The sequence below is a fragment of the Cebus imitator genome, unplaced genomic scaffold (assembly GCF_001604975.1).
Source record: "Cebus imitator isolate Cc_AM_T3 unplaced genomic scaffold, Cebus_imitator-1.0 Scaffold51, whole genome shotgun sequence".
Taxonomy (NCBI): Eukaryota; Metazoa; Chordata; class Mammalia; order Primates; family Cebidae; genus Cebus; species Cebus imitator.
Window position 1 is genome coordinate 3,144,858 of NW_016107366.1, and position 4,215 is coordinate 3,149,072.

At 36.2% G+C, this 4,215-nt stretch overlaps 1 pseudogene; it reads left to right on the plus strand.

The window, feature by feature from the left end:
• The first annotated feature begins 2,050 nt into the window (after positions 1 to 2,050).
• Positions 2,051 to 2,449, plus strand: LOC108303841 (annotated as a pseudogene).
• The last annotated feature ends 1,766 nt before the right edge of the window (positions 2,450 to 4,215 follow it).

Genomic DNA, 4,215 nt, shown 5'->3' on the forward strand with positions numbered 1-4,215 from the left:
GAAAATAAAGTTGAAAGGTGAAAATAAGAAAGATGAGAATAAGATTGAAAAATAAGATAGGGCAGATTGTCATGGTGTAATTTTGATTCGAAGAATATTTTAAACTCAAAAGTGATCCTTTAAAGGAGAAATTTTAATGGCCTGATATTAAAAATTAATATAGATTTTAGTTTTCTTGACAAGAATTGTGTTGCCTGATGATGGTTTTGTGTTAACTCAAAAGAGCTATGTGTTCACAAAATTTATTTGCTAAACTACAAACTGTCAAAGGAAGATGTGATATACTGGGAAAAAACTAGAAAATTGGGACCAGAATTTTAGTGTTTATAGAATCTTTAGATAATCCAAGCAGAAATAAATCTTGTAAAGAGGAAATTCTAGGGAATGCTAGCTAATAGCACGTGAAAAAATTCAAATCTATATAGGAACCAACCCAAATAATGAAAGTAGAAAAACAGAAAATGAAAAAAGTGTTGAAATCAGGGAATAATGTCAGACACATGACTGCAAACTTTGAGCAAGCCTCAGTATGGTATGTGCTTTGACCCAGCTTTATAACGACAGAATCTACTAGTTCTGACAAAAACTGTGTGGTAAAGGAGAACAGAATTATTTCATACCTTCCATACTGAACTGAAGACAAGATCAGGGTAGAACCATAGGAAATTAAATGACTTTTAACAAAGACTGTCTTAATAATTTAGCAAAACTAATGGTATTGACAACCATGTGTAGATGCTTGTGAGTTAGGTCATAACTCACAATGTAATAAGCTACCCTGGGCTAGCATCACTGACTCCATTTTGGCTGCAGACTCCAACCTGGCTTCCCTCTCCTTACTACAGCCCCTTTGCATGCATAACTGGGTCATGCTGCACTTAGAAGCATTGAAGCCTACTGTTTTTAACACTTGTAACCATTGTAACCTCACCCTGCTTGGCATACCTCTCCCCTGCTATTGTTAAAAAAAAAAAAAAAAAAAAAAAAAAAAAAAAAAAAAAAAAAAAAAAAAAAAAAAAAAAAAAAAAAAAAAAAAAGTTCCCTTTGATCATTGTGTAGAAGGAGGCTGATCGCCCCACTTCTTGATAATTTTATGGAAACCACTTGTTCCCACAGCCACTTCCTCTAACCTGCTTTTCTGCTTCTGTAAAATTCTGCTTCAGCTAGGTATTCCCCTCCCCTACCTAAATCAAGGTATAAAAGATAATCGGGCCCCTTCCTCGGGGAAGAGAGAACATTGAGCATTAACCATCTCTCGGTCACTGGCTAATTAATAAAGGACTCTTGATTTGTAACTCAGAGCGTGGTGCGTTCCTCCTAACTCGCTCAGTTACAAAAACAGAAAGTTAGACACACATATCTATGGTGATTAGATGTTTTTAATTGATAATTTCTCCAGGTGTTTAATGTGTTCAATTGAAAATTGGAGCTGTCAAGCAACTTTCATGACAGGAAGATCATGAACAGAATGGGTTGTTTCACTTTTCCAGTGTGGTGTAATGTCCAGTCCATCTTCATGGTAATCCTGGAACACAATCGAATCAGAGTCAAATGAGTTGCTAAATTTTCTCCCAGAGGCAATGTTAAGTAAAAGGTATGTACTAAATGCTGAAGGTTTGAAAATACATGGGCTTCAATTATGGCATAAAGTTCTCTTCATTTTCTAAACAAATTAGAGTGTGTACCAGAACATGAGTGCAAATTCTACAGCTGAAACTATGACTTCAGAACCTTACGTTTCTGAGTGATTAAAACTAAAAAACTGATATCATGTACCTTTGTTATGGGATCTGTTGTCTCCCCTGAAATTCACATGTTGGAGTCTTAAACCACCACAGAATGCGATTGGGTAGACAAAGCCTTTAAAGAAGTAACTAAGGTTAAATCAGGTCATTAGGATGAGCTCTAAATTAACATGACTGGACTTCTTACAAGAGATTAGGACACAGACACACACACACAGAGGAAAGACCATGTGAAGACAACAAGAAAACATAACCATCGATAAGCCAAGGAGAGAGGCTGAAGAAGAAATCCACCACTAGGATCCCACAGAATGGCTCCCGCAAAGAAGGGTGGTGAGAAGAAAAAGAGCCGTTCTCCCATCAACGAGGTGGTGACCCGAGAATACACCATCACCATTCACAAGCGCATCCATGGAGTGGGCTTCAAGAAGCATGCCCTTCGGGCACTCAAAGAGATTCGGAAATTTGCTATGAAGGAGATGGGAACTCCAGATGTGCGCATTGATACCAGGCTCAACAAAGCTGCCTGGGCCAAAGGAATAAGGAATGTCCCATACTGAATCCGTGTGCAGTTGTCTAGAAAACATAATGAGGATGAAGATTCACCAAATAAGCTCTCTACTTTGGTTACCTATGTACCTGTTACCACTTTCAAAAATCTGCAGACAGTCAATGTGGATGATAACTAATTGCTGATCATCAAATACATCAAATAAACTTAAAAAATTGAAAAAAGAAAAAGATATCAACCTTGAAAACATCTTGATTTTGGACTTTTAGCCTCCAGAACTGTGAGAAAATAGCTTATTATTTGAGCCATTTTGTCTGTGGTTTATGGTCATGGCAGTCCTAGCAAACCAATTTACCCGCAATGCATATGTTCTAAGAAAAAGTTACCAACTATATATAGGAAAAGTTAAAGAGAGTCCAATTGATATTTATTTGGGCTGGGTTTAGAAAAATACACATTGTGAATTTTTTTTTTTTTGAGACGTAATTTCACTCATGTTACCCAGGCTGGAGTGCAATGGCGCTATCTCGGCTCACTGCAACCTCCGCCTCCTGGGTTCCAGCAATTCTCCTGCCTCAGCATCCTGAGTAGCTGGGACTACAGGCGTGTGCCACCATCCCCAGCTAATTTTTGTATTTTTAGTAGAGATGGGGTTTCACCATGATGACCAGGATGGTCTTGATCTCTTGACCTCGTGATCTACCTGCCTCGGCCTCCCAAAGTGCTGGGATTATAGGTGTGAGCCACCGCACCCGGCCCACATTGTGAATATATTAACATGTAGGTTTGTATAAACAGGAAGGAATGAAATGAAATAGAAGTTTCAGAAGAGATTAGTGAAACTTACTAAACATAAAAACCATATTTATTTCAGATCGATTTATTTAGTAAACCAAATTAGAAGCAATTAACTAAAACTCTAATTTGTTTACAAGTTAAAGAGAGCCCTTTATGCAATAAATAAATCCATAAAGTGTCAAACCTTCAACATTTTGCAGATGCCCTTTACTTTGTTTAAATAAGAAAAATTAAACTATAATCAAATGAACTTTAGTATTTTCTAACTTTGTAATATTATTTTGAATTTAGGAAAGATTGGATGTTACTAGAATGTATTCTAATAATTCTCATTTTTAAGTTTGTTTCACAAATGCCACGCACCTTAAATCCCCTTTTGAAATCCCATTCTCCTCTTTACTCTCATACTTAGTCCAATTAGCTCTCCATTTGTTTCCTTAAGTATCATCAAACCAAAGTCACTTACTCAAATGACTTTTATTGTAGGTATGGGACAGCAGATGAAAACAACATGAAAAAAATTAAAAACGTTTAAATTACATAGTAAACATCATTGTTCTAAAATTTGATGTCCATTACACATAACGGTCAATTTCTCCCTCGGTTTTCTTATATCTCTTGTTTCTGGGGTAAACTTTCCCCTTAAAATAACTTTCTTCAGCAACCAATGCCAGCTATTCTCCCTCCCTTTCAAAAACAAAAAATCATATCTCTTATGTAGATGAATAATTTTTTTCTAATGTAAACTTCTGTATGTGCTACGAACAGGGGCCTCATCTTTCAGGTTCATCCATCCCTTACGCCATGAAGTTACTTTACCTAAGACAAAATAGCTCGTCCTAAGAGGAAGTTGTCTTTCTTTCTAAATCAACTGAATCAATCCACATGAAGAAAAGAGATAAGCTTTTCCTTTTTGAAAAGGAGAGCGAATAGCGGGCCTTTGTTGCTGAAGAAAGTTATTTTAAGTGGCAAGGTTACTCTAGAAATAAAAGATATAAGAAAACCAGGAAGGAATTTACCTTTATGTGTAATGGATATCAAATTTTAGAGCAATCCACATGAAATTTTAATTTTTCTTTCTTTTTTCTTTTTACAAACAGTGATGACAACAACCTGAAATTAAAAGGGAACTAATACAGATTAAAAAATAGTGGCCCCCCT